We start from the raw sequence: 12658 nt of genomic DNA, 5'->3' as shown, positions 1-12658 counted from the left end.
TATGCATTCGAACATGACGTGAAATATCCGTAGTCGAACTATAAATAAACTATTCGGTTTTTAGTGCCAAGTGTAGCGCATTTTTACAGTCTATGATCTCATCTCATAGCGGGTGCTCTAAACGTATTCTAGCGTTGGCCCATGACCAAATCAAGCCAATAATAGCCAGTAGCCACAATAATGACTGGAGCCAGAGCCCTCAATAGCCACCCTGTTTTGAAAATAATATTGAAGATATTCAATATTATTGAAGATAGTATTGAAGATAACGCACAGAACGGTCAGCCTGAGCACAGCCTGACAATTACGTCCCCAACTCATCTAAAATGTGTCTTTACTTTGAGTTGTACACCGCAGATGGTGAAGTAACCGTTAAAGAGAATGTTGTCTGCGGACTCAGCAAAAAAACAGTTTACTTGCGCATCCACGACATCCAATCTTCGCGCTCACCTGTGGAGTTACCATCCAAATGAGGCAGCAGTGTCAGAGGCACAGTAGACGGCCAGAGCATCGCCAGGCGTCCAACATCATATGATGGCATACTTTCCGTAAATCCTAAATTATGTCAGGCGTCTGCTATTTACTTAGGCTGCGCAAAGGTATTTATTTGAGGTAGGCTTATTCGAGGCAGACCTTTTCTACATTATTGTGAGACATGCGTTTTGTTTGGAGCGGCATACCAGGCTATCAAACGCAGATGGGCATTTAGATCTAGAGGGTATTTGATGATCACTGTAAAGTTTCGTGTAGTTGAAAAAGTGTTGGAATTTCCAGCTGTTTATTGCGAGACAAGGCCTTTCCTTCATTCATTGAACGTGCGCTGTGCTCTAATAGAAACCTTATTGCATAGCGAAGTAGCCTAAATTGAGTTTTTTTTAATTATGCATGGTTTACTTTTTATTAAATTCGTAGGCTGGAATGCCTCGCGGCAATAATTGTGTTTTAATGTAGTAGCCTAGTGCTTCAGCCTCTGGCAAGCTCCAAAGGGGGCGGCTATAAGTTGAGAGCAACGTGTTGGAGACCCATGGTGTAACGAGACAGGTTTTTATGCCGCTGTTGTGTAATTTATTGTCTTTAATCATGTTTAGGCTATGTTTGTTCGGGACAAACAACAACTAAACAAGATCAATACAATTTTCTTTATTTGTCATATGATGGATAAACAACCACAATATGCACGTCTTCTCATAGGCTCCTCAAGAAATACGCACTGTTTGGCTGTAGCCGCCGGATAGGTACCCGCCCACCAACATGTACGCGCATGACAGCTCGTGCCCAACACGGATTTTCGTGCATGGAGCTGGTTCCAAATGCTCAATGCAGCGCTCAATATTTGAATGCAAATATTGCAATATTTCAATGCAATGCTCAATATTTGAAAATGGCGTATGCTAACATGCCGAAGCTAATCTGCACGCTCTTGACCCCCTGTGTGCGCCGGAGTTCAGGCGTTTACGCTTCCCACTTCTGCTTCAGGCTCTTACGCTTCCCACTTCTGCTCTCAGTAGTAAACAGACCGCTGGCTAGTATGCAGGCTACCTGACCGCCAGGGCAGTCTCTTCGTAGTGGATATATCTCTAACTTGCGCCAGCCACAGACCGAGAGTTGTATACCAAAAGCGTCACGTCGCCGAGATTATATCAGCTCTTGTCACACGCCAGTTTTCCCTCTTATCTCTTCTCGCCGCTTATCAGACGATTGTTGTTCTACGCAGCCCGGTGACTTCGTCGGAGCTTACTTCGTTCTCCACGGGCTGTTCAGACTACACTCTCGGATAAGTTGGATTGTACTGACGACCTACGTGTTATTTAACCTGGAGCTTGCTCAGTTAAACTAGTTGTTCGGCATAAAACAACGCAGGCTAGCCTCTGTCAAACACAAACACGGAGCGGTTTACCTCGAGCCCAGCTCGGTAACCGCTAGTCCCAGTCAAGCACAATCACAGCAGCCTTGCCTTGAGCTCCGCTCGGTAACCGGCTAGCTCACGTCAAGAAGACACACCGCCTCGCCTTGAGCCCCGCTCGGTAGGGTAGCTAGTAGCTAACATTCCATTCCTTAAGTAGGCCTATGCTGCATTGATTTTGTTAAGGTAATTGAGAAAAATGAGAGTAGGGGGGAGAATAACGAGCAGCAAATGTTTATTTGAAAACATGATAAGTAGTGATGCATGTAGTACACTTGTGCGTTTAGGTTTAGCTATCACCATCTGATAAATCAAACTTTTCCCAAAGCCAGTTGGAAGGAGAGTTATAAGACGTCCTTGCCATTTATAAAATTGACAAGACAAGCCTCTTGTTCCTGCTTTAATTGCGTGATGCCCTCGAGAGTTGAGACAACTTTGCGGATAGTTTCTAGCGTCTCTTCCTCCGTCGCCATTGTTGCTATGCTGTTGAACTACAAGCTTCGCTGGACTACAAGCAACTCGGCAGGCAAGTTCCGTGTCATCACTCAACTGTTCGCTGATTGGCGTGGCCGCACGCGAGCCGTATACTGTGGGTTGGGCCAGACTACGTGCGAGGCTGAAATCAAATTTTGGCCGGAAGTTCGTAGGATGGTAACACCAGGCTAGGTCTATGGAGCTGTACCCCTCAAAATCCACTTTTCTCGGGATATAATTTTTTTTCCAAGTCATTTGAATATTGTATTCGAAAGGGGAGGCAAAGAAAATACACTTGGTTGAGTATTATATTTTTTAAAGTCACTTAATTGTTCTAAAAAGCCTTTCAAACGTGTCAATGACGTCACTCATTAGCACAATGCTAGCGTGTTATGGGCAACAACGACCCAACCTGTAAGAAATCAAAAGGACATAAGTACTCGTTCATTCAACTTTTGTCCTATAACCCATGTTGAAGTTATACAAACTACAATCAAATCTGAGATTTGTCAACGACAATCAGGTGAAAGAGACAAATTTAGCTGTCTAGCTCCATTGACTCCCATTCATTCTGCACTCATGGCGATCGCCCCCAGTGGAAATCTGGTGGAACTGCAACCACAATTCGGTACAATGGGACTTAATACGGAGTGGCCAGGCTCTCCGTAGACGGGCTCTGGAAGAACGCTTTAAGTGCGCCACATACTCGACGCACCCGACCTGTAGCGCGACAATGTGACGTCACAGAAGCGCCGTAACCATTTATACTCGCGTGTGGTGGTTGCAACACTAGTTGCAATATTCTCCTGAACAGAGGTGTAGCTGTTGTGAAAAGATTAACGCTAACTACGTTACACAGCAGAAGAAGCTGCAGTAAGAAACACTAGTAGCAGAGCCCGTTTACGCTGGATCACTCCCTATTAACTCCATTGTACCTGCAATCTGTTGCAGTTCCGCTAGGGGCGATCACGAATAAGTGCAAAAACAATGGGGGTCTATGGAACTAGACGGCTAAATTTGTCGCTTTCACCTGGTTGTCGTTGAAAAATCGAAGATTTGATTGTGGTTTCTGCAAGCTCACTATGGGTTATAGGTCAAAAGTTGAATGAACGAGTACTTACGTTCTTTCGATTTCTTACAGGTTGGGTCGTTGTTGCCCACAACACACTAGCTTTCTGCTAATGAATGACGTCATTGACGCATTTGAAAGGCTTTTTAGAACAAATAAGTGACTCAAAAAATATAATACTCAGCGGTGTGTATTTTCTCTGTCCCCTCTTTCGCATGCAACATTCAAATTTCTGGGCAAAAAATTATATCCCGAGAAAAGTGGATTTGAGGGTTACAGCTCCATAGACCTCCATTAATTCTGCACTTATTCGTGAGCGCCCTCATGTGGAACCAGAAAAGGAACTGCAACCAGTTCAGAAACCGGAAGTTTCCCGAGAGTGGCGGTTCTCCCCTTATTAGACATTCGCTGCTAGTAGCTAGCTTCTGTGATGATGGTGCTTCAGACTTTGGTTGCTACTATTCACAACTACCACCATCATTATCATCTAGTTTCCATGGTGTGCGCACAGGTAGATAGATAGATAGATAGATAGATGGATGGATATATAGATAGATACTTTAGTCATCCCGAGGGACATTTTAATAATTTCAACAGTTTAGTTAGCTGGCTAGCTAGCTAGCAGCTGGCTGAGTTTGTATAATTTCCTGAAGTGGAAAGAGATTTTGTTCAGGCCTTAATAGATATCCTTTGTTTGAAAATAAATCGTTTCTATTCTTTCCTCTTAATTCCATGTGTTGCAACTCTCACTGGTAACTTTGTTAACTTATCCAGCAAACTATTAAAAATTCACGACTGTAACATAACACTGCAACTCTCGCTTGCCCTCGAACTAGTCCATCTTCCTGTTTCCGCCTTGTCGCGCTCGTCTGAAAAAAAAAAAATGAGTGGTGCGCTTCTTTCTTCTTCTTTCCTTTTTAATGGCGGTTGACAAACAACTTTTGGAAGCATTACCGCCACCTTCTGAAATGGAGTGTGAGTCTGGATATATTTAAATATTAATAATAGCTAAAAAAAAAAAAAAATCAATAAAGAAAGAAAAGGAATTAGGCTACTCTATTCTTCCAATCAGACCAGTTTCTTCCAAGAAGTGAAACAAAGCTCTAAAACAAACTTCACCTGAGTTTTTCTGAAGAATTGTTTCTACTCTTAAAGGCTCACTCTCTATCTCCAACTCTTGAATGAGTTGCTGTCTCTCCTGGTTAAACTTATTACATTTTTCTACAACATGCTCTACAGTCTCAGCGGCATCACATACGCTACACTTTCCATCAGCATGCTTTTTTAAAAGAAATAAAGTATGCCCAAACCTCATTCTTGAGGTAATGTTTTCTTCATGAGTAGATCTAGTAGTTGGTCTTCCACTGCCCACAAACCTCTGGATACTGTAGCATTTCCTACCAGTGCTAGCATTATCCTAATCACTTTGCCATTTATCCTTAGATTTTGATTTGACTATGGTTTTAATTTCAGATTTACTATGATTTATATCCATGGTGACCTCAAGAGATTCGCATGCCTTCTTAGTGTTCTTATCAGCTAATTCATTTCCCTGCACTCCTAAATGCGCTGGTACCCATAGAAAACTTACATTTATATCAGAATTTAACAATCTACTTATCATCTGTACAATTTCTAAAACAATATCCTGCCTGGACTGAGACATAGCGCTTTGGATGCTCATCAATGCAGGTACAGAATCTGAAGCAACTAACACCCCATTTCTAGGTCTATTACTCTCAACCCAGGACAAAGCGATAAGAATAGCTACTAGCTCAGCTGTATAAACAATTACAAATGCAATACCAACTTTACCTTCTATTGACTTTGATGCATCTGTAAATACCACTACTTTGTCTCTATATACATCTCTAATGTGGTATTCTACTATACCGCTGTTACTTTCTTCACTCAATTTTAATTCTAAAAGGTCTAAGTCAATTAAAGGGTTTCTCATTATCCACAATGGAACTGTTGGATAAGATACTGATGGACACACACGCAGATGAAGACCCAATTCACTTGTCTTCTGAGATATAATCCACCCAAAGCTTTGATTTTGAGACTTACAGTATCTCTCTCTTGACAGTGGATTAAAGAAGCTTGACTTATGTGATCTTCCTTTTGCCCTCTAAGATTAGCCCAATAAACCAGTGTTAACTGATCCCTCCTAATATGCAGAGGCATTTCACCCATCTCAACCTGAATTGCATTAACTGGGGTAGTCTTTATAGCACCACAGCATAACCTCAAAGCTTTATGTTGAATTACATCTAGCTTCATTAAGTGGGACTTAGCTGCAGATCTGTAAACTACACACCCATAGTCGAATACAGACCTAATAAGGCTGATGTAAATAGTTCTCAAGGCTGGCCTATTTGCACCCCAATCCACTCCACGCAAGCATCGCATCACATTTAACACTTTATTACATTTCTCTATCATCTTCTGTATATGCACAGACCAGGTTAGCCTCTTGTCAAACCATAGGCCTAAATATTTGAAACAATCAACTCTTTCTAGATCTGTACCAGATATCTTCAGTTTTAAATCTTGGGGAATATTTCTCCTAGTAAAAAATACTGTCTTAGTCTTATCTATGGAAATTCTAAATCCCCATTGAAGTGCCCATCTTTGGACAGCGTCCACTGACTGTTGCATCTTATTCACAATAAAGTTAACATTTCTACCTCTCTTCCACATAGCCCCATCATCTGCAAACAATGCAACATTAAATGATCTCTCTATACTTTTAAAAACATCATTAATCATAATCAAAAATAATAGTGGACCAATAATACTACCTTGAGGTACACCATTCTCAACATATTCATTACTATATTCTTCATTAATTTTAACTATAATTCGCCTACCAGATAAGAAGTTACTAATCCACTGGAACATTCTTCCCCTGATTCCCATTTGCCTCAGCCTAATAAGAAGACCTTCCCTCCATACCATGCCATAGGCCTTTCCAACATCAAAAAATATGGCCAAAACTGTCTCCTTTTTAACCTGGGCTTTCCTTATTGAATCCTCCAAAGCAACTATTGGATCCATAGTCCCCCTTCCTTTCCTAAAACCACTCTATGTAGAAGGTTTCTTGTTTCTAACCAGTAAACCAGTCTGTTCACCATTCTTTCCATTATTTTACCCATTTGCGAAGTTAATGCTATAGGTCTGTAATTACTTAGGCATTTTGCATCTTTCCCAGGCTTCCAAATAGGAATGATAACAGACTGCTTCCATTCTGCTGGGATGACTCCCTCTGACCACACCCTATTAAATAAACTCAACACCACCTCCTTCCGCTTATCAGTCAAATTCTCTAGCATGACATATCAGATCATATCCCTCCCTGGGGTAGACCTTCCAACTTTCTTTAATGCCCTATTAAGTTCTTGTAGGTTAAAAGGAGCATTTAAACTTTCCCCATCTCCTGTCTCCTCAAATAAAACACATCTGTATTTTTTAACTGTCATATCTCTTCCCGTTTTCTCCTCATGATTAAGGTTCTCTGAGCTATGCACCTTTACCAATGCCTTCGCTATGGCCTCTGCTTTATCTTTACTATTTGTGATAACTCTTTGATCATTAGTCATTACTGAATACTCAAATTCCCTCCCATTCCCTCTCATCTTCTTGATCATGTTCCATACACTTTGAATTGGAGTTGTTCTTTCAATTGAATCGCAGAACTTTTTCCAACACTCCCTTTTTGCACTTTTAACTGTGCGCCTCACTACAGCTTGACACTGTTTGTATTTAATCAAATTTCCAAAATTTAGAGTTTGTTTTAAAGTTTTAAAAGCTTTATTACGGTCCCTAACAGCCTTACTACATTCCTCAGACCACCAGGGTTCAATCTTTCCTTTGACTTGGGAATGGATATCTCAGCAGCCCTAATTATGCATTAAAATCCCCACAGCAAATTACTTTTTCACCCAAACCCTGAGTGGTGCGCTACCTGGCTTCAATCCTGGCGCGCCAGCAAGATCTACGTCATTTTGACGTCACGTTGTCGCGCTACCGGTCGGGTGCGTCGAGTAGCCTATGTAGAAGCCCTTAGGTGACAACACCTGGCTGTTACTTACGTGAGTTCCCTCAGCTCAGACTCGAGCTGGCATGGGAGAAGACGTCTCACATCTGAGTTCAGGGGATAATCTTGATTGGTCTGACTGTAGTCCTTCCGGAGGATGTGCTTATTTAATTCCATCTAGCTCGGATTTCTTCATTTGAGTGTGTGTGTGTGTGTGTGTGTGTGTGTGTGTGTGTGTGTGTGTGTGTGTCTGTGTGTGTCTGTAGGCCTTTCTGTGCAAGAGAAAGTGACCATTAACAATCTGTTCCAAGTATGTAAGACAGACAAAGCTAGTCCCAGATGTCACACATGCTCAAGTCATGAGAACCATAAGGGAGTTCTACACGTAAATATGAACAATACAGTATGTTTATTAAGGTGAAATATAAAAGTCAGTGCAATGGAGTAAAACCAAACATTGTGTGTCTAGGGTATGTGTAAAACCAAACAAAATGCCGAGGGAAGAAAGGAGAAGAGTCCAGAAAAAACTGCAGAGCCCAGGCCCTCTTATCCTACAGCCCATCAGGTTATCAGGTCCCCAGCCACCCTGCTGCTACAGACAGACAAACACGAATAGAAGGTGATGGGGCTGGTGCAGACCGGGTCCTGACACAGAAGACACATTGCTGTATTTGTGAGTTAAAAAGAATGTGTGATAATAGCTGTAACAGCACAGTGAGCAATTATGCAGCCATGTGTTTCCAATGTTTTTCAGACAGAGCCAATGGACAAATTCATCCCTCACTATGAGATTAACACTGATTAACCTTGGAAGGTCATGCATAATTAATCTGTGCAACAGGCTGTGCAGGTATGACAGCAAGAGAATCCACTGGTGTAGGCTACTATCAACGAATACTGATGGACAGAACTATTTCTGGGGTGATGAAATATTTAGCTATATATACCCAGACATGGTTTGATGATATAGTGGGAGAGCATGAGAGCGTGTTTTTATGGTCCAGGTTGGACCAGGTTGTTTTTGGTGCCGTTTTCAGAGCCTGGGCTGTCCCCAGAGACCGCATGTATTCAGGGCACAGGCAGCTAGCGGATGGCGAGGTGATGTTTGCTGTATGTTACAAAAAATGTTTTAGCTTAGAAACCACATAACATCGCTTAGAGCGCCTTTAATGTGGATATATACGGTACATTGTACGTATATGTGGGTATACATTAGGCATGGGCCAAATGATTCTATTCCGGGAATCAGTTCTTTCAGTTCACTTCACCTTCACAAATCGTTTGTTTGATTCGTTCTTTCAGTTCTTTCAGTTCCTTAAGTCAAAATATGCTTTAGAACACTGTCTCGGTTGTCTTAAGTCAAATATCCTTTAGAACACCATCTCATATGGTCTGTTACACCATTTATGTAAATATCAAGCTTAATATTAAGCACATAAGTGCCTTTTTCCATAAATATACTGAATGGAATGCAGTATGAATCAAATGGCGTCTTCCAAGTTCTAGAGCTGGCAGGCAGGCACGTAAGTAAAGCCAGGCCTATCATTTGTTTACCCATGGCAACGGAGTTGCTACCTGCTGTAGTACTCTCATTCACGTTTTAGACTCAATCGCAATATACGGTCGAGGAAGATGAAGCTCTGTTCGTTTGTATCTTTTATTACGTGACCATATTTTTGTATGTTAAAAAAGAACCAGTTCTCTTGTTTTGGGAATCAGTTCTCGTCGTTCACCTTCGGGATTCGTTCTTTCTGACCGAATCAGTCGCGAACTGCCCATGCCTAGTATACATGTTTATAAGCAGTAATGTGTGTGTGTGGGGGGAGGGGCGCTAGTCTGCTGGCTGTGTTTAATGGAGAGCGCACAAGTCAGATGAGAGTCCAAAGCATTCATTTATAGCGTTTATTCACACACAGCAACAAATGCCTCTTGGTCATGCTGTCCATAACATCCCCAAAAAAACCTCCAACAGTCTCTCGCACCTCTCTCCAGTAACTTCCAGTCTCATCTCTCTTTGGGAGATGTGTTTTCAGGGTGCACTCAGATGCAGAATGAATACATTTCATATGTATGATACAATGTATTCATCAAATGCAAAGGTGTAGACATTTATTCACTGATAAATGTGCTACTGTGAAGGTTACTCGCATTGCAGGGCTGTTTGTGGAGTGAATGGGGGAAACAGATGCAATCTTCACTATCATATTAACAGTGATTCACCTCTGCAGTCGATCAATTATTAACCACCACATCTGACATCCACACCAGAGCAATGTGTGTGTGTGTTTGTGTCTGTGTGGTTGTTAATGTCTCAAAGAATGAGAGAATACGAACACACACACACACACACACACACACACACAAACACACACACACACACACACACACACACACACACACACACACACACACACCTGTAGTCACGCAACTAAGGACACATGCATGCACACACACACACACACGCACACTCCCATGCTAGGACTGACAGAGTACATACAGTGCATTGACTAATGATTTAAAGCTGAGACAGTAACGTTAAACAAGCAATTACAGAAACATATACCTCGCATGGACGTCCAAGCATGTTTTCGCATGCATATAGAGGGCGTGACAGGGTGTCTTCTCACATGCGGTCACATGTGAGTGTATCTGCATATGTGTGTGAGTCTGGAAGGGTGTGGGCAACAGCACATGGGCACATAAGAGTTTGTAGACATATGCACGCAAATATATTTGTTTGTGTGTGTGTGTGTGTGTGTGTGTGCGTGTGTAAGGAATTGCTGCACAGTCAGGGGTGCGAAAGTCACAGTCGAGGGAATGGAGCAGAGCAGACAAGGCAGGAAGGTTGAGGAGAGAGGGATAGAGAGACAGTAAAGAAGAAAACAACAGAATGATTTAAAGAGGTAGAAAGATTAGGGGGGAAAGATAGAGAATGAGAAAGAGAGACCCCTCCATTTAAAATATGTGTGTGTGTGTGCTCATACATATTTAAAAAGATCATTTGTTGTGAAACAAACACTGAAGATATAACAAATGTCTTCCTTGCACACATATTTCCATACACCCAGACACACACAACACAGTTTGCAATGAACAAAGATGATCATAAGAAAGAACATCTTAATATTCACATCAAAAGCTATTTACAGAGAAATCAAAAATGCCCCTACCACAATCCATACGGTACTTATGTCTACGTACATGATAAGGGTGCGTGTGTGTGTGTGTGTATGCATGGGTGTCAGTGTGTGTGTGTGTGTGTGTGTGTATGTGTGTGTGTGGACTGAAACTGTAAAAGTTCAAATCTGCTGTATAGCCACAGAGGACATCACATCACTGAAACACTTAACAGTCTTCACAATCACAGGGCTGACTGCCAGTGAGCCAATCACATTGATGCTTTTTTGTGTGTGTTTTTTTGTCTTTATATGTTTCTTTCTTTTGTACAAAGAGTATCAGAGGTTAAAAAGTAGGTACACAAAAGTCTGCGCAGCGCAGCAACAACTCTGAGCCGTAGACTTGGCAGGGCCGGGCATTGCCACGGCAACGGGATGAGAGGTTGAAGGGGATGGAGCAATGGAGGACAAAATGGAGGATAAAGAGAAGAAGAAGTGTGAGGAAGGAGGCACTGATGATGTGTGTGTGTGATGTGTAGATGTAGATGTGTGTAGCACAGCTCATTAGAGTGGTTTCAAATGAAAATACATTTAAATAAATTAATGAAAATGTATGGGGGCTGGGCAAGAAGTCAACCAAAAAACGGCTTTTGAAGGGGAGTGACGCTATACTTCCCCCTACTGGTACGAATTTATTACTGACGCAGTGAAGAAATCAACACACAATTGTGTGTGTGTGTGTGTGTGTGTGTGTGTGTGTGTGTGTGTGTGAAAGAGGGAGAGACAAGTAAGAATAAAATATGTGTACGTTTAAGACGATGAGTGTAACATACGCCACACTTGTATCTGTATATTCAGGGCAGTCGTGGCCTACTGGTTAGGGCTTCGGGCTTGTAACCGAAGGGTTGCTAGTTCAATCCCCGACCAGTAGGAACGGCTGAAGCAAGGCACCTAACCCCTAACTGCTCCCTGAGTGCCACTGTAGCAAGGCAGCTCACTGCTCTGGGTTAGTGTGTGCTTCACCTCACTGTGTACTCTGTGTGTTCACTAATTCATGGATGGGATAAATGCAGAGACCAAATTCGTTGTATACGCCAGTACACTTGGCCTAGAAACCTGATTTACATTTGCGTATCTGTGGCTTTTGTGTGTGGATGAGTGTAGCTGTCTAGGTGCGGAACTGTGTGTGTGTGTGAGTGTGAAGAAGTATCATATCAGCTGGTCCCTATGCATAGGTAAGCAGGCAGAGAGTCCTGCCTGTTTGCCTAAATGGATAAAAAACAGTGATTATAATGCACTCCTGTGTATTTGTGCTCCTGACTAGCTCTAAGTGTGTTTATGTTAATGCATGTGTGTATTCGTGTGTGTGTGTGTGTATGGACCTGTCTTGTTTAGTGTGTGAATGCTCTGATGTATCCCTGTGTCTATGTTTAATACAGAGTGTATGTTTACCTGCAAGTGCATAAGTGAACTGTGTGTGTGTGTGTGTGTGTGTGTGTGTGTGTGTGTGTGTGTGTGTGTGTGTGTGTGTGTGTGTGCATGGGCGTAGGTTTAGATGGGGACCATGGTGACTAGTCCCAATCAATATTTTGGGGTGACAAAATTGTTCCCACCAATATTTTAGCGATCTCCTTTATGCTATTTGGATTCCGACGGCCAGGACGACAGTAAAAGAAACGCTGTCATTTGATTGGCTGAAACCGAAGGGGGGTTTACTTGACACGCACGAGAGAATGTCATGTCAAAGCATATACTACTTAGCTTTGTGGGTGGCACTGGTAGATAAGCGAGCCAAGCAGGCTGGTGTGTCTTGGTGTAGGCTGGTGTGGTTTGGTGTGTCCCCACCAAACCTGAGACCAAACCTACACCCTTGTGTGTGTGTGTGTGTGTGTGTGTGTATGTGTATGTGTGTTTCCATCTGTGTATGTGTATGTGTATGTGTGTTTCCATCTGTGTGTGTGTATGTATATGTGTATGTGTGTTTCCACCTGTGTGTGTGTGTGTGTGTGTGTGTGTGTATGTGTATGAGTGTGCCCATGCTGCCCCATGTTTGCGGT

The 12658-nt window shown here is 42.3% G+C and overlaps 2 protein-coding genes across 5 annotated transcripts in view; one reads left to right on the top strand and one right to left on the bottom strand.

The window, feature by feature from the left end:
• Positions 1-12658, top strand: part of LOC121680082 — a 136677-nt gene that overhangs the window by 24569 nt on the left and 99450 nt on the right. The gene's annotated exons all lie outside the window — the stretch shown is intronic.
• Positions 11951-12658, bottom strand: part of st8sia5 (ST8 alpha-N-acetyl-neuraminide alpha-2,8-sialyltransferase 5) — a 12945-nt gene continuing 12237 nt past the window's right edge. For all 4 annotated transcript variants that reach the window (XM_042059268.1, XM_042059270.1, XM_042059271.1 and 1 more), the window contains one exon: positions 11951-12658. This exon is cut by the window's right edge and continues 478 nt beyond it. The gene's annotated coding sequence lies outside the window, so the exon portion shown is untranslated.

The sequence above is a fragment of the Alosa sapidissima genome, chromosome 13, assembly GCF_018492685.1.
Source record: "Alosa sapidissima isolate fAloSap1 chromosome 13, fAloSap1.pri, whole genome shotgun sequence".
Classification (NCBI taxonomy): Eukaryota; Metazoa; Chordata; class Actinopteri; order Clupeiformes; family Clupeidae; genus Alosa; species Alosa sapidissima.
The sequence above is the reverse complement of the archived record's forward strand: the minus strand, read 5'-3'. Positions and strand labels throughout refer to the sequence as shown.